This window comes from Archocentrus centrarchus, chromosome 6 (genome assembly GCF_007364275.1).
Source record: "Archocentrus centrarchus isolate MPI-CPG fArcCen1 chromosome 6, fArcCen1, whole genome shotgun sequence".
In the NCBI taxonomy this organism is placed as follows: domain Eukaryota; kingdom Metazoa; phylum Chordata; class Actinopteri; order Cichliformes; family Cichlidae; genus Archocentrus; species Archocentrus centrarchus.
The window spans coordinates 33,564,665-33,590,111 of NC_044351.1; the positions used below are offsets into that span (position 1 = coordinate 33,564,665).

Genomic DNA, 25,447 nt, shown 5'->3' on the forward strand with positions numbered 1-25,447 from the left:
TGGACAGTGATGTGGGGTGGTAGTGCTGACTGTGTGCGTGCGTTGGTATGTGTATTGGGGCTAGATTCATCTTAATTTACTATTGTGCACTGTATTTTAGTAATCATTTTTATCACTCATATTTTTATTATTTTATTATTTATTGTCTGAGGCACCTAAAAGGAATGCATTTTAAATTTCGTTGTGCAACTTCTGTGTACAATGACAATAAAGATTCTGATAATTTTTTCATGTCGCAACAGGCTTTAAATACAAAGCTCGGCGTGAATAGATACTAGTACTATATTTCACTTTTCGGCATGTGGGGTCTGTGAAAGTTCAACACTGTTGAAGTTCATAGTGTAAATACCCATTCAAGTAAAAATGTGCTTAAAATATTGCTAAAAGCTTGAACTCATTAGCTTCAACATTACAAGAAGACAGATTGCGGTTCTGCTTGTTCATGAATTACTACATTACGTACACTCATCAACACAGAAAACATGCAAATGTTCTAATGAGTGGAATTTTGGTGGAAGTCAGAAAACTAGACTGCATTTACACAAACAGAAGCTGGATCCACCAGCTGTTTATTGGTTAAAATATCCTATAGGGTCAACAGAGATGAGATGTCTTGAGTTTGTAGGGCTGCTACCTTGGCCAGGTCTCCCTTGTAAAAAAGAGACTTCAATGAGACTTCCTGGTTAAATAAGGGTAGTAAATACAGGGTTCTAGCCAGCGGTTGATCATCCAGCATTGTGCCATGCTGAGGTCGTCTAGCCGCATGCTGAGAATTTCACCGGTTGCTATTAGAACTCTTTGCTATCACTGCAATTAGCAATTAGCACTCCGCCCTGTCGCCTATACCAGACTGATTTTCTCTCTCTAGATCACTGCACGTTTCACGTTAAACCTAAAATCCCAGGAGCTGTGAGTGGCCTTGGAGAAAAAACTACAGTTCCCAATAAAATGATGTCACTTACTGTTGTCGTAGTTGATAGTACATGCTGACAAATATTCTAACATAGGAAGTGCTGTTAGCAGCTGACAGGATCAATAAAACACCTGGATTATAATGTTTTTGTTGTGTATGCTTTTTACGTGATTTCTGCAAACCCATTAGTAGAAGGAACATGTTGAATGAATTATATATGTAAGTGTAACTCTTCTGGTTTATATGCAAAAAGAATATCGCTCTATCAATCTAACTGTTCACCATCACTAAGCAGGCACGGCATTTAGCGTTTAACATTAACAAGCTAATTAGCATTAGCTTCCTAATGCCAACACCCCAACAGCAACACCAACACACATGCACCAGGCTGAAATTTCTTTTCTGGCTAGAACCCTGAAATAAATTCATAAATAAAAAGTTTAGTTATTACAGGAGTGAAGAATTACACATCACTAAATTAAATGTAGTCTTCCACACAAACTAGTCCTTACATACAGTTAGGTCTGGAAATGTTTGAGGCAGTGACAATCTTCATAATTTCTGTTTCATAAACCACCACGATAGATTTAAGCAGTCGAGAAACAGTTGAGATGTGGCTGAAATACTTCTTTAATTCAAGGTGTTGAACCAAATTCATCTGGTAACTTCTGGCGAGCCATTTTTATACACAGTGTCTAATTTACAGGGGCTCAAATGTAGTCTGACAAACCATAATCATAAACAAATGCTTCATGAGCCACTCCAAGCCTTCTCTATACCTTTGTCCTCCATTGTGATCTTAGTTTCACTGAATCTAATCTGACCTTTATGTTCAGGAGACTAGCTACTGGTTTACGCCTTGTGGTGAATCCTCTTAGTGCTTGCAGAGTTTCCCTCTTTTGGGTGGACTTGGATACTGATACCACCTGGAAAGTGTTCTTTCCTTAACCGGATGTTGGGAAAGGGGTTTTCTTTGTGTATAAAAACAGCTGCGTTTTCCCACTGGCTAATTTTTTTCTTTGGCTCCTTGAGCTAAAGCTCAAAGTCTGCACTTCAACCACATCATAAGATTGCTCCATCTACTGTGGTGGCACACAGGGGGAAATTATGCAAACTATGTCCCTGTCTGTAGAGATTATGTAGTATTAAACATGTAAACCTACTAACAGGCAGAACAACAAAGGTATTATACTGTTAACACGCCTAACAGGAACAGCAATGTTCAGGCACATCATTTGTAAGCTGAAACAACTGTCTCCAAGTCACAAAAATGACCTTATATTAATTTACTGAAACCAACTCCATGAGATGTTCTTGATTTTGCAGCCGATTCCAAGCAGAAGGAGCCGACTGAGTCTGCAGAAGGACAAAGCAGACCATTAAAAGCCAAGCACAGAGCGTGCAGTGGTGAATGAAGGCTTTAAGCTTTGTGGTGAATCTCAGTGCTCCATGTAAGACACCGTAGTGTGTAAGCATTGTGAAGATGCACACATAAATAACACTGCCACAGTCCAGCAGAGAAATACAGTAAAAACTTAGTAATAACTTAATTTTTTTCACTGATTACAATTCTTAACTGTTTGCACTGAAAGAAGAATTTAATCTCAGACCCCTGGACCATAGAGATAGGTGAAAGGTTCACTAGTTGTGATTCTGCAACTGGAGTTTAGCCACTAAATGCTCCTACATTTCCCCCAAAAAGCTTCCCTTCTCGGGCACGAATGGCTCCATGAACACAGCAGACTGACAGCAGAATGATCAGCTGGAACTTGGTGCAAAGCTCCATGAAGCTGAGGAAATCTACAGACTGAGGTGACAAATCTTTGTAGGTTTGTCACTACAAACAGTGTTTGGGCTGTGCAGTGATTGTGGTGTGGCAGCCAAACCACATTACTACAACTTCTGGATTCATCACTTTGCCTTCATTATCTGTGATGGCCAGTGTAAATGGGTGTAAATTGTCAGGACAAAACAATAACCCATTTGAGATGCTTAATTTTCCTGAATTCACGCATTATAACTCTGAATCCAGTGGTTTGTTATTACCTCCACTGAGGAGGTTGTGTTTTTGGTGGTGTTTTTGGTGCATGTGAGTCATCATTCTGTCTGTAAACATGAAAAGTTTTGAATCAATTCTGAGGAAACTTTGAAGGAGTGCAGAGTGGGGTCATGTTAACAATCTGTTAAAATTTGCCTTATATCCACCGAGGTCTTCAAGGTCAACTTCACGATTTAATGGTCGAAGAGTGACAAAAACTTAGAAGCTGTGATTCTTACAAATGTGGGGTGTATCATCAACATATAGAAAGTACCGTATAAAGAATTAAATTATGTCACATTTGCCCTTTGACCTCTCATTCAAGGTCAACACATTGATCTGAAGGTCAAAGTGATATTGATGCTATACAGAGCTGTTTAAAACTGTTTCTTACTGTCATTGTTTGTATTGACAGCCTATAGGCATAAAGGGAACGATATATGGGGATTCTAAATATCACATTTCTTTGAACCTCTGACCTCTTCTTCAAGGTCAAACGATAAAAAGGTCTTTTATCTTTAAAGTTCTACTGCATTTGTTTATATTGGCAACATTTAGGAAAATAATACTGGTATATGGGGGTTCTAAATGCATTACACATTATAGTTTACATCCAAGTACGTTACATTTGACCTCTGACCTCACTTTTACGTGTCACAACTGCTTTTCTTTCAAGTTGACCCCAAAAAGTGTTATATCGTTAAAGAAAGTATAGCCAAGAGAAAAAATTAATTCATATACATTAAAAAAAAAAAAAAATCATTAGACTCGAAAGTATGTCAAGTATGTTAAAATGGGTTTTAACAGGTCAAATAACAAAAGCTGCACTTGCACAAACGAATGAATGTAAATGCTAATTACAATAATATTCCCTGCTAATTAAATACTGCCCACAGAGTGAGCTGCCTCAGAGGAGGCTTGCACTCTTATAAACAACTCTTATAAACAGGAGAGAAGAGGTTGAAGAACAAGAACTACAGCGAGGCTCAGGATATGTGAGCCGTGAAAGGGGCCCAGTAGCAGATGGACGCTGGAGAGAGACATTAGTCACACAACAATCAACTCTGACTACTGGGCGACTCTTCTGCACCCTGGGCACCCCTCCTCCCTGTGTGTCTCTCTGTCACCAGGCAGGCCCGGGCCACTCGAGCCAGGACAGCAGGCTTCATAGTGTCAGTGCCAGCCCTCAGGAGAACACACACAGGGCATACAGCCACAATCCTGCAGCTGCCTTGGACTCTCATGTTTTCCCCGTGTGTTGCCTTTCTTCCTCTTTCACTTCATTCTTTTAGCTCTATGTGTTTGTGAATATGCAATGTTTATGGAGCAAAACCTTCTCAAGACCAGGCCGGTGAGCATGTAATAAAGAGGGAAGCTTTTACTGACGTGAGTTTGTGTGAATTATCAGAAGAAACTTGTGTGTGTGTGGGTAATTGTGTTTGTATGTGTGCATCGGCAGGGGGTTGTGTTGCTATACAAGTTGAATGTTTTACCCCAGCCTAGGCAGTTCCTTTCACTCATTCTTCTGTTGGACCACTCAGCAGCATCTGTTTCAACTGCTTCCAATGCGCACACACACACACACACACACACACACACACACACACACACACACACGTTTTTATTAAAGAGGATTTTCCCATAATCCTCAAAGCAAACATTGTTCCACTTTATAATGTTTAGCCATGTTTTAATGTTGTAGCCCATATGGCCCGAAGAGAATTATTCACCATCAGGGGTGACGTTTCTTGCGCTCTTCTTATTTTAATATTGCTATTTTACTTCAAGAACCATATGGCCCAAGATTCTTTATCAGAGTGCAAATGTGACTAAAGCATTCAATATCTAAACAGACTCGGGGGTTCTTCATTCATCTTCCTATGTTAATAGCCTCCACAACAGAAAGTCCCAAGGTAAAATCATTCAAGTACACCTCATGTTATTCAAGCAGTCGGAATGTATTTAAATGTCTGACTCCAGGCCGAGCTGATGTACTGCCTGTCCCTGACTTCCACAGTGGTCATTATGGGAACAATTCTGAAAAACAGAAAATAGAGCTCTATTTTCTCTTATTAATACATGCATGTGTCTAGTTGTTATAGTGAATTAAACTTTTGAATGTAAGTGCTCTGCAACATCTGAAGTGGGATTGAGCTAAATCAGCGTGGATGTTGTAGCAAGAAGAAGAAGAAGAAGAAGAAAGAGCTTTATTTGTCACATACATTTACATGCAGTGAAATTCATTCTCTGCATTTAACCCATCACACACATGGAGTATGTAGTACACACAGCACAGCATGGAGCAGGGGGCAGCCAAAGGGCGCCCGGGGAGCAACCTGGGGGGGTGGGCTTGCTCAGGGACCCACAGTGATGCCAGCCCGAGGATTTGAACCAGGGTCCTCTCAGTGACGAACCCTCTTCTTCTCCCCTAGGCCACCACTCCAGGCCTTTTTTTTTTTTTTAGCAAATATCAAGGACTGCAACTTTTCTAGAAATGGTCCAACAGATGTGCAAGTGAATCTGTGATACAGTCAGTGGAGACATGAGGCATTCCTTAACCTGCCTGCTAATCTGTGTCATATGGAATCATTATCCTTGTGCAAAGATCTGGTGCATTTACTGCTAATGTGGGCATCATGGACCTTATACAAAAGATGGATGTAACCACTGCGGCGCCCTTTTGTTACTGGACTCTGACGGTTATATTTTGGCTGCTAGCATGTTGCCAGAAGTGACCATATTTGAACTGAAGACCGGAGTGCTAATCCCATGCTAGCAAATTTGGTGAGCACACACATCCCAAATAACAGGCTAATGGATGGGCTGTACCACATGGAGATAATTCCTGTAAAAAATAAAAAAATTCTCCAACAGCACAAACACGGTCGAGTCCACTTCGGTGACTCGTTAGTGGAAGTGAGTCCCAGCAGACACAAATCTGCTACAGCTGCCTGTGTTAGCACAAAACGCTAACTTTAAGCTGTAAAGTTGGATGTTTTAGCTTGTGAGACTGACTCACTACTGGAGCCAGCCTCAAGTGGCCACTGGAGGAACTACAGTTTTTAGCAACGCACTTAACGCATTTCCAACTCTGGGATTGCTATAATTGTCCTGCTGCCTCCATATTGTAGTCAGGCAGCTACCTCACCAGCAACAAATAGAATATATTCAGAAGAGCAAATGTGTTTAAAGCTGAGTATGTTAAATGAGATCAAATAATGCCTTTTTTTAAACTTATTTTTTCCTCAAACATGCAATAGCTCAATTGTTTCAGAAACAACTATATGAAAACTGTAAATCATCTGTAGACTTCTTATAAATAAAATTAACAGATATGAAAAACATTGCACCACAGCACTACCAATGGTGTTAAAGTCTTCATTTACATACAGAAGCATCACGAGAAACTACCTTCCACAAAGAGTGAAAGAGTTTACTGTGAGAAAAAAAAAAACATCTATACTGAGTCTGTACAGTATGTTCAAAGTTTAAATCTTAATTTGGTTTTATTTATGTAATAGCAATTCACAACAACAGCCACCTGCAACAATTCAAAGTGCATGGTGACAACAGGAAGGAAGACCTCCCATTTGACAGGAAGCCCCGGCAGAACCGGGCTCAGGGAGAAGAAGCCATTTGCAGCCACAACTGGCTGGGGCTGAGGGGAGGGGCGTGGAGGAAGAGAGCAGAGGGCAAAACTTGAATTAGAGGAGAGGGGAGACAGGCGTGGATTCAAAGGTTTGGTCCAGAACTAGGGTTGTGCGATAGTGACAAAAAAAAAAATATCTCGATATTTTCTGTAATTTGTTTTAGCCGAGGCTCCAAACAGGTGAGCTCCAAGAACGATGTTGGGTTATGACGCAGTGATTGTAACATACCTACTTTAACCTAAAGGATAATAACATCCATCCATCCATTATCTTCCTCTTTATCTCACTAGTCGGGGTCACGGGGGGGCTAAAGTTTGCTGAGTGTAAATGAAAGCATTTAAGTTTGTCTTGGACAGCGGGTTCCCGAAACTTTTCATATTCCTCATACTTGTTTATTATGGAACAGGTTAGTTGTCGAGCTATCCACTTTCTTACTAAGTCTGCAAACTGCTGCCTTTTTATCAATGTCAGTCTTTTCAAATCCAAACCACCTCCTCGCCTGGGAATTAAATCTAAGGTGGTAGACTGCGAGGCTGGTGATGTCTGAATTTCTTCCCCTGGCGCGGTGTGTTCACTCATTTCCAGCTTTAGGTGTGTTGTTTAGGCAGCTATGCTAGTGCACAGTATGGGCACTCTCAATGTGCACGCGCAGCAGCCTATACTAAAGCATGAAGTAGTGAACGCGTGGAGGCGTTTTTCTGATTGTTTTTTTTTTTTTTTCCCCCAGTCATTAGCATACTCGATAACGTCAGCTCGCACATTGCTAACAACGCAATTAAGATATTATCGTAGACGATATATATCGCACACCCCTATCCAGAAACATCCAGATTATTTTGACTGTGGTTACCACACTTAACACTCGGCATCTCAAATGTGTCAAATGTGCAGTGTTCCTAAACACTGAGCACATGCCATCCACGTAACTGCATACAACTTTGTACATTTTATACTCCAGATCAACCAGATTTGCTTACATCAGAGTCAAGGTCACCCTAATCTCTACAATCTGCTGTGAACATGCAGACGTGGACACGCAAGGAACAAGATTTTTGCCCCAAAGCAGGCGATGAATAAGAGGCATTGTTTGCATGCAGATGAACAGTCGATGTGAAGAGCTAAAGAACTGAAATCAGCAGCCAAATCTTTTAAATGTATCCATGCTCAAACACAGATTCACAGAACAGAAAGTCTCGGCTTCTATAATTGTCCAAATATCTGCTGGCGACACCAACTGGATGATTTAGGGGGTCAGAGGATAAAACTATATCTAAGATCTTACAAAGATACGAGTCTTTGACCGTTTCTGGCTTGAGCAGCACATCATCAACACATTCCAGGCCCATTTACACCTTAATGTAAAGCTACCGAATTTCAAAATAGAGCTAAATAATCGAATTGAGGTCATTCAAACTTAACACACATGAAAACATAGCGCCTTCTTTTTTCCATTTTAGGCCTTTTCACTGATTCTCTTGCAGTTTTTAAAGTCTCACATTCTCGTTTCAGGAGCGTCAATTAACACCGCTGGTGTTCCTTTGTCTACGAAGGCGTCCTCTGAGTTTTGGGTGATAGCTGTTAGTTTGCACTAATGGGTCTCTCTAGAACTCACCCTTCACTCTTTGTTCTACAGAGAGAATATTTTAACACAAACTAGGATCATTCCATTAGTCAAACCAACCAAGTGAAAAAAGCCAACAAAAATCAAATTAATCGGCAAATAAAAAAAAAAGAGACAAAGTGCAAAAAAACAGGACGCAAACCACAAACTCATGGTTGACAAACCTGCAACGTTCGCTGCTCCCACCTGCACAGCCTCCTAATGCAGCCTTTGTAGGTCTCTAAAGCAGCATCGTTACATCTTTGTGACCGCTGTAGCTGGTGTGTCGAGCAGCCAGCTACACTGAAGGACAGGTGTAACGGCCATCATTTGGCAAAACTGTATTTTGTGGCACCCAAAGGTAAGAATTGCATCGGTATGACAATATCACAACACAACTATTATAGTGAGGAACTTGTCCTGTGTCCTTGTCCACTCCCACACGAAGAATTACAGAAAAATAAGAAATGCTTTATCTGATGGATGCACACCCATCCATCATGTGACAGTTTCCACCAGCTGTGGGTGAGCGCAGCATCAACATGTGATGGCTGAAATGACCACAGCACACAAAGTGGGATGGAAAATTGCATCTAAAATATCTGTAAGAACAGCTGCATTAGACCCCCTGCACTGACAAACAATCAACAGAATCATCATCATCATGCTGATTACATTTATTATCCTGCCAATATTCAGGAATATTTCTTATGTGTTCTGAAGCTGGAAAGCTGTTTTGTTTGCTTTCACTAGTGGCTACTTTTATGGACTATCCATACGAGAGCCCACGAATGCCTTCCATTCAGACCAAGCTGATTATTCTGGTTCCATTTGTAATGTAGACTTCAATCGGTTATGTGCTCCATTACATGTGATTTTTGACTCGACACAGGCGCACGTCTAAGTTCAGACTTTGTAGTTCATTTTGTCACGATTTCAATTAATCCATTACTGATAAGTTCATTTTGCTGAAGAGAGAAAAAAAACACCTTTATCCAATTCTCCAGTTGGTCTGATTAGTTCTGACCCAATTTCATGTTTTTTTAAAAAAACAAAGAGATATTCATTGGGCTGAATAGAAAAGCAGCATCAGTGAAAAGAAACCTGCAAAGCATCTATTATTCTTTCTCAGCACTAATACACACTTGAGTAAGACGGAGAAACTTGCTTTATGAGTGGTGAAGAGGCTGTGATTCACAGCATGCGCTCCTCATTATTTCACCATCTCTTCTCACGGAGGCATTACCATTTATGCACACACAGTAATTGGTCACAGATTGCACACTGATACACTGAAGTGCTTATTTCCTCCTGAAATATGACGGTAAAAGGTTCAGCTAGCAGCTCTCCTCTCTGCTCGCCGTCCCTCTCCGTTACTCCTCATCCACCAGGGTTTTTTTTTTTTTTGCTGAGTCAGACCAAGCCATTATCCAGTCTCTTCCTTGGGCGTTGGGGGTTGCTGTCACATGTCACACAGACATACAAGCAGGAGACAATATCCCCCCCACCAGTGGAGAGAGAGAGGCCTGGGGAGGTTACAGCAATACAACACCATTTAATAAGTGTGAACACAGGAGCGTTGTGCTGAGGCAGACACCACGTGTGCTGCACGTGCATGCATCACGGTCTTATCCCACACCTAGTAAAGGAACACTGTACGGCTGCATGGATGTGAAAAGAGTACAGTGACCTCCATCTCGCTGCGATTACATCCTCTACAGCCAACGCGAGCTCTGCTCTCCTCAAAACACATGAAAATGAATTAGCCCCTGAACTCTGTTTTCCATCTGTGCTCCATTAAAACTTGGGTACTGCTTTATTTAGACAGAAGCAGGTAAAGATGCAGAGAGCACGCCGGCTGAGCATCCCCTAAACATGCTGGCATGTAACACTGGCTTTATCAGCACTGTCTAATTTTTCATATTCCTCTGTCTCCTGAGCTGAGACTCCAGCAAGGATTCATCACAGACCAGAATAGCTCAGACCAACTGGTCTTTAAGGTGAGTTCATTATTCCACTGCTGATACACTGGAATATATAAATGAATAAATAAAAAAGGTGCTCCATTCATTTCTAGCTCCAATCTGTATGGGGAAAAAAAAGTCACAGCTCAATTGTGTACTGACTGAAAATGTAGTATAAAGTGCCATTAATCCATATCTAGTATAATCCCCTTTTTAGGTCATTTTACTGCACTAATTTAGTGGTCTGTCCCTTTGAGCATTTAACTCAGTAAATAATAAACTGGTTAAGCACAACTCGAATCATCTGAAAAAGGAATTTGTAACATTTCTGCTCCAGTTTTGTTGAGTGAGATTCAAGCATTTTATTAGTCTGAGCTATTAGAACTCATTTTAGTTTGTCTCGTCTCCCTGTGCTCGTCTTTTTCACCCCCAAACCGGTCGCCGGCAGGTGTCTGCCCCTCAGTGACGTCGGGTCTGCAGAGGATTCTTCGCCCTTGCCTGGTTCGGCTTACAGGAGATCCTCTGATTGTTGGGGTTCTCTCTCTGATACTGTAGGGTCTTCACCTTACAGTATAAAACACCTTGAGGCAACTGAGGCTTCAAAATACAGAGTGGGGGCGGGGGGGAGGGGGGTACACTGTGGAGCGCTGACACTATATGATCAATGTTAAGTACGACGGAACAAGCTATGGCAGGGCCCATGCCAGGTAAGTGAGCTGTGCACTGCTACATGGGAGAAAAAAAAATTAAAACAGCAATCATAGTTTGTTGGATTAAAGTATGATAACTTTTAAGTAAACTGGTCAGTATAATTGATAATAGCTTAATAATTATTTCACAAATAAATGAGACTACAGCTGAACATAACTTAGACCCTGTCTGATTCCTCACCGCAGGCTTTAAAAGAATGTCCTGTTAGATCTTAGCTGGTAATTTGGGAGTATTGAAATGTATTTGTTAGGAATAAAAATACTGGACAGGGCAGAATGGCAGCTAACGAGCTGAAGCAATCACAACTTTTTAAATTTGTTCCTGGATTTTCTTTCCCCATCTCTACGTCTGCTTCCAACTAGTAACCACACGGGTGAGTATACGTCATGTCAGCAACATCTAAGTTAAGTTTGTGAATATTAGCTAAGCTAATTAGCTCAGTGCTACAAGTCATTTTAGAAGTTGAATAGTTCATAATAAATAAAATTCAGCTTTTATACAAAGAGGACATGTTAATGTCATCTTGTAAAAATTAAAAAGGTCTCGCTGATGCTGATGGAAAACAAGAGAATTCGACCAGATTCCTTTTTTTTGGCTGAATTTTCTGCTGCCGTTCACAGCTGCTAACAGCGTTTAAAAAACACAAATCGATGTTGGCTGAATTACCATAAAGTTCAAGGAAAAACAGAAGCTGTTCAATTTTTCAGTCTGTGAAAACTTACTTGGTTTCAGTTAGGCAATTATGTATCCATTTTTAATAATTTATCACACTCTGCACACAGTGAAAAAGAAATGATCAGAACAAACAGCAGTGAGTAATCACCGTCAGGGCTGCCGAGCACAAAAACCGAGGTCGTGAGCACAACAGCAGGGAAACATTTTTCCACTGTGGGAGTTTCAGAGCACGGAGCGAGCTGTTGTCCCGCTCCGCTGAGTGTTTATCATGTCAATTCCTCCAGCCGGGAAAGTACACAAGAAGTTGAAATCTAGACTTCCTTCTCACTTCCTGCTGAGGTCAGGAAACGTGAGGGGCGGGTTAGTCGGCATCATCCATTTTTCTGTTTGGTGCTAAAAACCCTCAAAGGCTGAGATCAAGAATCATACAATATTTATCTCCGTTTTTCCTTTCAAAATAAAATGTGAACTTGCTATTCTTGGTGATATTTATAGTATATGTTAAATGTAGTTTAAAAAGCAGCAGCAGAGTAGAAAAATTCTGGAGCACTGAAATCGAAAGCAACGGCAAATAAAAGATTTTTTTTTCCTTCTCAATTTCATGCATTCAATCCTTTTCCTTTAGCGGTCCGAGTCAACTTGCAAAATCAGGGTGGAAATTAATCTCATCTGATCCCCTAAAGGTTTTTGTTTTTGCAGGAGAAAAAAAAAAAAGTTTTACTTAAGAAAAATATGAATTGAAGGCAATAAAAAACAGTTTTTTTTATTTATCTACCAGGTTTATAAGAGGTGGAGATGCTGTCAAAGACATCAGCATGTTTCCATCCTGCAGTTTATTCACAATGACTGAGCGCGCCCGACGAGGATTAAGCAAAGTCACTTTTTTCAGTGGAGATCTTCATTGAATTTTTTTTTACTCAAGGATTAGAGTTAATCCATGCCTGAGAAACTGGCTTTATGTGTTCAGTAAAAATTAGCATGGATTATGGAAAGTATAGACTGATCAGCTACATCAATAATACCAGTGATAGGTGAAGCGATTATCTTATTACTCTGCAATGTTCTGCCAGCAAATCTTGATCACTGCATAAACAATGATAGAGAGAAACCAGACTACCCCACGGCAGCAACACTCCCCGATGACTCCTGCCTCCTCTAGAAGGACGGCAAAGAGCCCAAAGCTTTAACTGACCTCCACATTTCGAGGATCCAATCACGCATCAGTGGCAACCACCAGGACCCAAATCATGCACCTGTGTATCATATTATATGGTTTGCTAATGAAATGCCATTACCAATACCAGCAGGCGATATTTATGTGTTGAGTCACGTCAGTTTTGGGTTGTTGAACTTTTTTTTTTTTTAATGGGACTACATTAGTTTAGTTATGGGGAAAATGGGGAACAGGATAAGAACAAAAATAAAATACAGCAAAAATATAAATCAGTGTCATTACATCCAACATTTGTATCAACCCAGAATTTCAGAGCAGGTGCATCAGCAGGTAAACCCTGTTTCCCTTCTTGTAGGTATGGATGTGTTTCTATGGGTTCTTCTTGCTTCTAACACAGAGAAATGTTGTATTATCTTACAATATGTTGCAAAAATCACACGTTTGGTAACAGCATTCTTATCATCTGCAAAGTGTAACAACAGTGTTGTTGTGTGATTATCAGCACAGATACAAGCAACAAAAGAGACACATTTTCAGATATATTCACATTTGTGTGGATGTGGGAGACGAGGAGGAGACGAGGAGCCCGGGCAGTCAGGCAAGCCAGCACAGGCTCCACCGGCCTCCCACTGCCACAATCCAGCCACCACCACCACCACCACCCCCTCATCCGGCTCCCCAGCACACCAGCATCCCCTATCCCACCCCACACCCCCACCCAACCCAACCCAGGAGGATGCCTATTGTTCCCCCATCTCCTAAACAAAGCCTGCCCCCTCACCACCTCACCCCTAAAACCACCCTCTCCTTCCCCATCTAACCCCTTTGCCCTCCCTCAAACACACACACACACACATACACACACACACACACACACACACACACACACACACACACACACACACTCTGCTTTGTTGCTCTAATAAACCGGCTCCTCTCCCTAAATTTCATTACATACAAGCTCAGACCCCCCCCCCTTACAGTTTTCTCCCCTTGGCTGAGTTTGTCTTTACGTATCGTGCTGCATGCTAAACATCGGAGAGTGGAACAGAACACACAACAACAACAACAACAACAACAACAACAACAACAGGAGCTGTTCGATGACAAAACAGGAAGCTGAAAACCAGGACTGCAGTGATGCTGCAGGAATCGATTTGAAATGAGAATTAAAAGGAAACTGTGTTTTCAAAGCGAGAGAGAAAAGCTCGAACTTGCACCTCAGCAGAGCAGCATCCGTTCGTTTGCAGGATTTACTGCGTCACCTGTTGATTCAGCCAAACTGGCAACTCGCACCGGCGAGAAAGAAAAAGCAACTTCATTTTAAATTATAAGTGAACCAAGTGAGACGTCACAAGACATCATTTGATTTGCCACAAAGATTACTCCTCCTAATCCCAGTTCAATAAAAATCTGTGTGCCGGATTTTGTCCTCCTGTTTAGAAATGAGTCGACAGATGAAACGAGGAGGACGAGAACGAGCAGCCCTCCACTCCAAACTCCACCATATTGCAGCAGCATTGGTAAAGTAGATGAAAACACACACAAACATGCACACACACACACACACACATACACACACACACAGCGGTTGTGACTAAAGCACACAGAGGCCATATGGTGCGTCCTCATCCACCAACGCCTGTTGCTGCTTCAACAATGGGGCTGCCTGGCCTGGACAGCAAGAGGCAAACACACACATACACAAGTGTGTACACACACACACACACACACACACACATACACACACACACACCAAATGGTCGTTAGTCAGTCGGTCTGTGTTGCTTAGGCCCCGAACAAACGCCTGGATTTGCATTCTGCACCTCCCTTCATCCTCCTCCTCCCCTCTCTCCCCCTTACACACACACACACACACACACACACACACACACACACACACACTTCCCTGGTCTCTACAGGTGCACGGAGCACTCAAAACAGATGTCAACGGACTGGAGAAGGAGAGGCACGGGTGAGTGAGGGGGAGAGGGGAGGAAAGTGGAGGCTGTTTGCCCAGAGTGACTGACAAAGCTTTGTACACTTGCGGGCCTAGACACAGCAAAGACAATGACTCACACACACAAACACACACACACCTCCTGCCTCTGTTACATATTCAGGATGGCCTGATTTATCACTGTTAGACACTTTAAAGCGGGGACGAGCGTGAATAGAAAATGCAATTTGCATCCACGTGAAGATTAAAAAGAGGTTTTAAAATTTTTAGCTAATCTGCGCCACATTTTAATAATTCCAGTGTCATATTTTACACAGCTGCCAAAATAGAGTCCATCCAAAGTAAATACTCATATGCACTCCTTTAAAGGTGGAATTAAATATATGGAATACCTTTGTAGAACATTTCTGTTGCTTTCCTGATAATTTAAAAGCACTTAAATGCACCGCCAGCCCACACTGTTTGGCAGGGGGTTGCTCTGAAACTGTGGCAGAGCTGAAATCTACCACAGCAATCTCAGATGTTATTTCATCACCTGGATCATTCTTAAAGGCAGAATATGCATAATATTGCTTCCTTTTACCCACTTAAATTGCTTTTTTTTTTTTTTTTTAATATTTCTAGAAAAAAAACAGAACATTTAATGACACGGGGATTTAAAGCACCTGATGTCTTACAGAAAAATACACTAATAAAAACAGCTGCTGGTTATAGTCCTCGCTGATTCCACTCTAATTATTGGACTTGTTGCACAACTTCTCATTGACGAAGCATTTATCTCCAGTAGCTCCAATATCCCCAATTTCATTTAGCCACATCAACTCTATTCAAAAAGAAGCCCGAACTAATATTCTCTCTGAAATTTAATCCTTTTATCCAACATCGCCCTCCCGACATCTGACACAAGGATTACTGTAACAGAATTAACGCATCTACTATGTTTCATCCTACAGGCTGTAATTTTCTCCAATAATTACATTGTGGCTTGGCCCTGCTTTACCACACATCTCCAGCTATAGAGGACAGGAGCAGCCCTTTGATCAATATTTAAAAGGAAGTACAGAACACAACTACATAAGCTCATGTGTGGGGCTGCTGATAGCGGAGGGAAGAAGGAGGAGACTTGTGATTTGAGATGTGAGCTTTAACCTAAGAACTGTGGAGTGAAAGGTGTGCCAGCATCATGGATGGAACAGCTCCATTTAGGCTTATTAAAGAGATTTAAAGCCCTCCATGAAAGTCGTTTTCTATCAAGGTGGAAGGAGAAGTCAATGTGTTAACAGATCTCCAGAACAAGCTGCGTGATGGTGCTCAAAGTGAGCGTGTAATGTGTCCTGTCCTCTGGGTAAACACCGGCTGTGTGCACGTTATCAGCCTGTGGCCTGTGTCTGTGACTGGGGCCTGCCTGCCTGCCTGCCTGCCTGTGTAGGAAAAGAGAAAACCCCGCCGATGCAACAAGTCCCCCATTCACTCCCAGCTTTGTTAAGCTGCCTCCCAACGGTGCTGCGAAAAGCTTTTCATCCACAATCTCTCAATCTCTGGTGGACACATTCGCAGGTTTTTAAAAACAAAACCACGTGATTTTTAGCGCACGAGAGAAATAAGTGTTAGAAAACAAGGTTTGTTTTTTTGGTGTCGGAAGGAAGGGGAATAAAACTGTAGTGAAAGCGACATCCCTCGCTTTGAAGCTCAACACGCCGCAGTATTAATAAGCTTGTTAGACTTGTTCGGCATCTATAATAGGTGGATTTGTGGCTATTTGTCTTGCAATGCTGCCGAAACTGTTTTAATTTGAGCTTCAGTGATCACTTCAGGATTTTAGAAACAAGCGAAACGTCCGGGGGCTTTCAGGCTACAGGCTGAAGAGAGAGCGGGAGGGGGGGGGGGACTCCTCCTAGGGAACTTACCTCGATTCATACGCCTCTTTATGGATTAATTCCCACACTTTTCCCCGGATTGGAGTCGCTACAGCAGCGGGAAACCCTCCGCCAACTCCAGAGTCTCCTGTCGGCTTTGGTTTGAGGAAGGATCGGGCGCGCTGAGTGCGTAAAATGCGCAGCGTCTCTCCAAGGATGCGAAATATGCGCGGAATGGGAGCAGGAATGAAATGAACGCAGCGGACTGAGTTGAACGGGGCGGGGTGAGAGAGACTGGCGTCACCCTGGATGGATGAAATAGAGTGAGTGAGAGATGGGAGGATGGGTGGAGAGAAAAAAAAAAAGAAAGAGAAAGAGAGCGAGGGGGAAGGGGAAGGGGAAGGGGCCGGACTGTACGGGCTGCGTTCAGCAACAAAAGAGTGGAGCGCCCAAACTCTATTCAGGAAGAGGAGGAGGAGGGTCGAGATAAAACACGGTCTGCTGTGCTGGGCTGGCGACTAATCAGATAAGGTGAAGATTAAAAAAAAAAAACACTTTTGATAGCAGCTTTGTGCGAGTAATTTGGAGACACTGAAATTCAAAAAGTTGGTCGGCCCAAAGAAAATGAACCAGAACCCGAAAAAATGAAAAACAAATCAGATTGTAATCAATAAAAACGTCAACTGTGCAACTGAACATGTTACAAATAAAACGTTTGAATAAAAGCAAAATGTTCGCAGTTCAAAATAAATACTGAGTGACTGACACTATAATGAGCGTTAGTCACGTGCTGCTGTCATGCCTGCATTTTAGTATTTATCCTGTTTATTGTGGTCACACTGACTGCAGCTAGCAAAAGGTTAAACACAATATTTGAGTTTAAATACAAACTATAAAAGTTATAGATTATTGATCTGTTACAAAAGACTGTATATGAAAGATGGATGTAGCACACTGGACGTTTGTTTGTCAGATAATCTCATTAAAGATGCTCTGAAAGGCAGAAACACGCAAGTGGCCTTTTTGAGAAACTGCAGTTTATCCCACTTTGCAAATAATGCACTGATACATAATCTATAGTCGTAGGGGTTGTGTTTTATAGAAATGCTACAACATCCACAACCTGTTACACAATTTCAGCGATGTTATGTCTGTGCCGTTAATGTTAGCTAACCGGAGGGGAAATACATGACAGATTGATGGACTCCATTCAGAAACAGCAGCAAAACAGCTGGAGCCAACCACTAAACAGACAAGCAAGCACAGGCTTGACATTTAGGATAATTTAACATTATTAGGTGCTTGATGTTAATGCTGCTTTGTGTTGGTTTAACACTGGATTTATAAAAGCTAGTCGGTCTGAATCTTCATAACTTTAAAAGAACAAGCAGTGGGATTAAACTTCTTTAGCGTTCTTGCACAAAGGCCCTGGAGGGCTTATCCTGACCTCACGTTTTAGTAGCCACTGCCCTAACCAGAAAAAAATCTTTGTCTCTCTGAGAGATCTTAGAATGTGGCAGACAGCCGCCTCTGCCTCATAAAGGGGTTGTTGTTTACTACTAAGCTCTGCCTATCTCAGGTTTCGTCCCCTCGGGCTCTGCTGGACTGTCATCTCCCCAGAGGGAGGGGCTGTGACATAAAACAAACACAGATATGCCAGGGTCACAGCTTCCGGTACACCTCCTGCAACCCTACACCGCAGCCAATCCAGGAGAGCCAGCAGACGAGCATTCCACATGGCAGCATGTCTGTTTGTGTGCACAGGAAAAAATTCTCCCATGCAAACCCGGCTGCACACACACACACACAGACACACACACACACAGCTGATTCACATGTGGACCGTACGCAGTGTGTTTCTACCACATCTTAGAGGAGGCGTGCGTGGCTCGTTCCCAGACTCAGAACAATGCAAACACAGGAGCAGCTAGTAAAGCATTCAGCTCGGTGACCTAAAGGTCAACCGTCTGACCTCTAATCTGAGCTCACCTGGTTTCCTGATGTTTTATTAACGCTCTGTGTGCCTGGAGTCCTGCACCCTCTTAATGCCTGCATAAAGAAAGATGACGATCCGCTGCACATTTACTATTTAAAAATAATAATATTCATGGAGCTGCTTCTTCTGTCATCAAAAGATTAAAATCACAGCTCAGATCTCGTCAACCAGAAAATCCAAACAGATCATGGGGCCACTCCCTAGAAACTCTTTGAGCTGCTAAAAATAATTTTGTGGAGAGACAAATTAGTCCAGCAGGCTGTACTTTGGGGCAGCACAGAACTAACTGGAGTCATCTCTGTGCTCGTCCTGTTAGACCTCAGTGCAGCATTCAGTGCTGTTGATCATAACGTTTTAATACAGAGACTCGAACACACTGTTGGTATTAAAGGAGACGCACTGTGATAGTTTGAGTTGTATCTGGATGATAGATTCCAACTTGTTTGAGTCTTCTTCACTCACAAAAGTTAGCAATGGAGTTCCACAGGGTTCTGTGCTTGGACCAATACTATTTACATTATATATGTTTCCCTTTGGCAGTGTTATTAGAAGGCATAGAATACATTTTTATTGCTAAGCAGATGATAAGATATGTCCTTCAACACACACAAACAAACATGTATGTAATAAATGTGCTTTTTTCCATCTGCACAATGTCTCCAAAACCAGAAACATCCTTTCTCAGAGTGATGCTGAAAAGCTAATTCATGCATTTATTACTTCTAGGCTGGACTATTGTAATTCATTATTATCAGGCTGTCCTTAAAGCTCCCTGAAAAGCCTTCAGCTGATCCAAAATGCTGCAGCTAGAGTACTGACAGGGACTAGAAAGAGAGAGCAGATTTCTCCCATATTGGCTTCTCTTCATTGGCTCCCTGTTAAATCTACAATAGAATTTAAAATTCTTCTCCTCACATTCAAAGTCTTAAATAAGCAGGCCTCAGCGTATCTTAAAGACCTCATAGTACCGTATTATCCTTATAGAGCACTTCGCTCTCAGACTGCAGGCTTACATGTGGTGACCTTGAGCCATTCCTCAGTTATGCTGCTATAGGTTCAGACTGCTGTGGGAGTTCATGTGAAGCACTCAGCACTTCTTCTCCACTCCCCACATGTTTAATGTTTATATACCACTGAAGCCTATCAATACATTTTTGGCTTCCCTCTGCCTTAGTCTGTGTTTTTGTCCTGTCTCCCTATGATGTCCCCTCACTCCAAGCAGTGGCAGCAGATGGCTGCCCCTCCCTGAGCCTGGAGGTTTCTCCCTGCTAAAAGGGAGTTTTTCCTCCCCACCTTTGCTCATAAAGGTTATCTCTCTGTGTTAGCCCTGTGGCAGGCTGGCGAGGGTGTACCCGGCCTTTCACCTTGTGGCAGCTGGGATAGGCTCCAGCTCCCCCCCCCATGACCCTGAATTGGATAAGCGGAAGAAGATGGATGAACTGAACCTTCTAATCTGTGCATCCATGTCGGTCTCTCTATTTCGGTCTTCTCTGTCCTTGAAATGACAGAAAAAATAAACACTGATTGCAGCTTGGCAGCTCTAAAAGACTCAACAGCCCCATTTGTGGCCCGTGGGGGGCGACCTGGTTCAAACAGGTGTCCGTCCTTTTCTTGTGCCTTTTGTGACCCCTATCTCTAACTCACTGTTGATTCTGGAGCCCTCTCTCACTTTACTTTTACTTCCTGCTTTATTTTGTTTGTGCTTTTTGTGGCTTTTTGCATTTTTACTCCCTTCCTGTGTATTTTCCCCACTGTGCTGAGTTTATTAGCCCTCTCTCTGGTGTCTTTGTGAGTTGTTTCTACTCCTTGTTCCTGAGTTTCCTCTGCTGCTTCCTAATCCTGGGGCCTGTTCCAGGAAGCAGGTTAAACAAACTCCGAGTGAAACTCTGAGTTTTTGATTTCAGGACAGCTGGTCAGAGTTGCTGCTCTCAACCTTGAGTGTGTTCACTCCGGGTCAAAAGCATGCATGCATAATGAAAAAAGCCATCATCAATGGAGCTCTGATACCAGGATTCACCATGGCAACAGGTAAATAAAGAGCTCAAACCTCCATTTTAATCCAGCGGACCAAAGAATATGAGTCATTGGCACGACCGTGACGTTTATCTTACAACAACAGAAGGAAAGCAAAGGTTAAAGTAGGAGATGATACAAATATGGATCAGACAAATAAGACAGTTTACTTGAACTTTAATATCAGACCTAGTAAGACTGATTTTGGTGATTTGCAGTGTAACAGAAGTTGAGCTTAAAATATTGTAATTGTTTCAGTGCAGGGGAACTGGCTGACCACCTGACAGGTGCCTTAATGAACACCTGAGAGTAAATCCAGGATGTCCACTGATCCCTGCATCTGTCCTTACATTATTTGACTAATCATAAAAGTTGCCATCTTAGATACTACGAATATATATCAACTGACATATAATTGGTATTTCAGAGTTAACTTTTGCAGATGAATGTGCCCTGATATGCTATTAACTGTATGAATGAGGAACTGGAGAATCAGACAGCAGCTTCAGGTGCAGCAGGAGGGGCGGAGTCAGAGAGGAAAATCTGCCAGCAAAGCCAGTCAGGTTCACAGAGTCTGAGTTTAATTAACCCTCTTTGTGGAGCAGTTTCCTTCATCTCAGGAGCAAAATCTGAGTTTTCACTAAACCTTTTCTCTGGATTGGGGCCCTGAAAGCATCTCTTAAATCAGACTCTACAGTTTCTTTATATTATATTCATTTTTTCAAGTAGATTGAACAAACAAAAATTGTCCTAAAAGAGACACAACAGGCATTATTTAACTGGAAACTAGCTTTAAAAAACTAATAGAAAGTCTGTTTGAGATTTTATGAATATTTAAGCTGGGACTTTGTATCAAATGATGCATCATTTCTACTGTGATTAATATGATTTTTAAATCTGCACAAAAGCATAGAAAAAGTAAGAAGAAAATATGCTGCCATGAAGTGCAAGAGAACACAACATGATTGAAACACCTCCAGGTGCTTATTTGTACAGTTAGCTTTGAATGATCTAAATGAATTGATTCAAATCAAAGTTGATTTGATTGGTCATCAGGACATACGACCTGCATCTGCAGCGTCACCAGTCAAATCTCCGAAACCTGGTTTTTAAAACGCTTTTTACCTTGGAAGTTACATTCCTGCCACCGTCGTTCCTGTTGTGGAATTCTAGCATTGATTCGAATCCCGGATTCTTTGAGTACCACGTTTTTCTCCTCCAACGTCTGCATTGATTTCCATCATTAGATGGAACTCGATGCAGACAAAATCCAGCTGAACACTTTATCTCACCAATAAAGATCAATTCAAGAAGAAAAAGGTGGCACAGCTTTACTGCATATTCACATTTTATTATAATGTCACATTGTAATGCCTCAGTGTCACGGCCGTGGCTTTTGGACCCTGACTTTTGTGTTTTCAGGGATTGAATTACTGTATATTATTTGACTGTAGTTTCAGTTTTCATGGATTTATGATCACAGTAATGCTTCTGTGTTTGTCACTTCTGTTTCTGTCATTAATCAGTTATATTTGAGTCTCCAGTTCCCTCTCGTTGTCAAGTCTTCTTCTTACTTCCTGTTTTATTTTGGTAGTTTTTGTGTCTTGTTTAATTTTACTGCTTTAGGTTAGGTGTGTTCAGTTCTCCAGCTGTGTCTCATTCCCCTTTAGCCTTCAGTGTGTCTGTGTGTGTTTAAGTTTGCTGTTGTGTTGTGCTGTTTTTCTGTTGTCGTCACTCGTGTGTCTCCTGCTTTGAGTGTATCAGCTGACACTCGGACCTCTCTGCTACACCTGAATAAAGGTTCGTCTTTTTTGTTCATGAACTCTGTCCCATAAGTCTACGTTAGGGTCCTCCTTCACACATCACATGACACTCAGATGCAAGGCTGAATATGCATATGGCCTTGCAGGTATACGAGCACAAGCATGTACACGATCAAAGGGTGCATGTTTGTGCAGCTCCGTGTTCGCCGGTGTGTCCTGGTGCGTGTGTTGCTGGGTTATTGGATACTAAACACTAAAGCAGTGTTCTCACATCAAAAGCTGTGTTTGCGTCACATTAAACTTGTTAAAAATTGCTTGTTTGTTTTTCTGCTGTTTGCATTTCCACAGGAATTAGACAGCAAATATTTTGGGAACTGAAGTGTGTGATTAAAAGCCCTCAGGTCCGGCCTTGACACCTTTCTGTTACTGCAACATGCCACTCTGAATGGAGAATTCAGAAGAAATAAAAAGCAATACTTGAGTGCAAAAATTAATCAAATGTTCAACCGATGGAATTTGAGAGCACGAGATGAGCCTCGAACATAAAAAACATGAAGTGCTGCAGCATTCATTAACTTTAACAGCGACTTGTTCCTGCGCTGAACTGCAGCCTTGAGCCTTCAGACTGTGTCTCACCTGCACATTAGTAACCATGATCCAAAGGGGGGGGGGGTGTAGGTTTCATTTTAACCTTCAGCAAAGTGCATGTACGTGCATTTTACAAACCCTCTCATACAAGGACCAGGGTGAATACACCCACAGGCTCCAAGGCTTTATATGGCTTCTATATGGAATGCCACTACTTTTTAAATGACTTCTGACAGCATCAAAATTCCACAAACGTCTGAAAAGACGTTTAAGCTTCTCTTTTTGTTTTTTCATGTATTTATTGCTTTTTTAAAAGAGTTATTTAATCATTAACAGCCTTGAAACTGTCTAACTATCCGAGACCACAAAGTTCCTGCCAGGGAATAATAATCATTTTCACCTTTTAAAGCTGCCTCAGCGCGCAGGCCGCGCTGTCCTGAGCACTGCTCTCGTCAGTCTTTATTTTCCTGAATGCACACACCATTAATACTTTTAAATTAAGCCATTGTGCTTCCTGTCAGTGCCGGTTTTATGTTATTACACTTTGTAATCATGTAAATTGAATAAAAATGACAATATTAAAGGAGTTGGGACTCTGAGAACAAACACGTTTTACTTTAGTGACGCACTATTTTAGCTCAACAGGGAAAATCAGCCAAATCAAGCCAGCAGCAATGATCAGATGAGGGGCCTGGAAAATGATTAGCTGGTCCTGCTGATTAGAGCGTTCTTCAGTCCAGGTGTAGATCAGATACACATAGATAAGCCTGCTGTTTACACTATTCAATTATTTATTTATTTTTTTGTCTGTCTGGCTAACTGTGTTTTTTCCACTTTTAGTGCATTTTGTTGATCACACATTTAAAAAAAACAAAACAATTAAAATAAATCGCATCTTTGCATTTTCAGCACAGCTAGTCAAATCAAATGACTCCTTTCAAAAACCTGTCCTGGCATAAACTGCCAGTTTACTGTATGCATCCTACAACATGTGGGCTGCTGTTTTCCTTTGCTTTAATCATTGACTGTATATGAAAAATGGATGAAGCCTCTGGGTCTAAAAAACATCTTTAAGCCTGCAGGGGGCGACTCCTCGGGTTTAAATATCAAAGTTCGGTTGTATAAAACTTACTGGAGGTGTAATGTCCTTTACTGCCACGATCAGCTCCGCTCCTCAGTCCTCAAGTCCTGTTGCAAAAGTCTAAGATGGCGATTGCCAAAACACTCGAGGCTTGAAAGCTTGAAAAGAGCACATCAGCTGTGCATAAACAAATACCTGCAAACCTCAATGAATAGAATAGAATAGAACAGAATGCCTTTACTGTCATTATACAGGATGTACAATGAGATTGGAGGGCCAATGTTGTGAAGATGAGACAAAATTCCTCTCCCTTCGTCACAGCGGTGCTGAGAAGCTGACAAAGTCATGGAGAAAACGATCCAAGTCAGTTGCTTCTAAGGGTGGTTCTACATGTTACTGAATCACTGAGGCGTGTTCTCCCCTTGTCTGTGGCTTCCTCCCACAGTCCAAAGACATGCGTGCAGTTAGACTCTGAAGTGGCCACAGGTGTGAATGGCTGTTTGTCTCTGTGTGTTAGCCTGCAGCCTGTCCCGGGTGTACCCTGCCTCTTGCCCTGTGGCAGCTGGGATAGGCTCAAGCCCCCAGCAACACTGATTTTTACTGACTTATTCTGTATAATCTGACTACTTGTAAATACCCAGTGGTGCCCATAGCTAAAAGCTCCCTTTTAACAGAAGTTATCAGTCATAGAGGGAATCATTTTATATTCATGAATATAAGAGTCTGTATCATTGTGTAATGAGTGTGAAGAAGCTTGTTGAGCGTTGCAGCAGGATGTCTGCATCGCATGAGGCGATCTTTCCTGTTTTCTCTGCAGGGCTCAGTTTTAATCGCATCTGCTTTCTGAGGGCCAAGGTGACTCTTCCTTATGGGAGCTCGCCAGGCTCCACATTTTTACTTGAACACAATAAATTCACAATGAACCCTCAGCAGTGTGTCCTGCAGTAAAAAAAAAAAAAAATGGCAGATGGAGTGTGCCAGTGGAACGCAGGGCTTCAGGTACACCGAGCCTCCTCTCCTTTTGTGTTTTTAAACGCTCCTTTTTATACAAAGGGGGAGCAGAGCGGCCTCCTTTTGAATTTTTGACATTTATTTGATGCATGGACAGCGAGAGCCATGCAGACATGAAAGATAGCAGTTACGGGATCGAGGTTTAGGGGGCTCAATCTCCACGATCCGCATTGATCAGGCTGCTCAGAGAGGGACAGAGAATGAATGAACGAGTCAGAAGAGGTCCCAAGTGCCTTTGCTCTTCTGCTGATCTAATCAGTTTTACCTTTTGTGTCATTATGTGCATGATAAGTGGTCGGGGACAACACTGGAAACAGGGACCAGCCTGTACTTTCCTGTCCTGGTGGGATAAGGAGAGATGTTCCACGAATGAACAACTGACCATTCAAAAGATAGCAGAAGGTTATTTATGATGCACACTCGGTCTTACATAGAATTCAGTGCTTTAAGATAC

General features: G+C 42.0%; 1 protein-coding gene across 1 annotated transcript in view; it reads right to left on the reverse strand.

Annotated features, from left to right (window-relative positions):
* tead1a (TEA domain family member 1a) overlaps nt 1–16,907 on the reverse strand; it is a 50,078-nt gene extending 33,171 nt beyond the window's left edge. The window contains exon 1 of the mRNA XM_030732247.1: nt 16,593–16,907. The gene's annotated coding sequence lies outside the window, so the exon portion shown is untranslated. The remainder of the gene's footprint in view (nt 1–16,592) is intronic.
* Between the last annotated feature and the right edge of the window lie 8,540 nt (nt 16,908–25,447).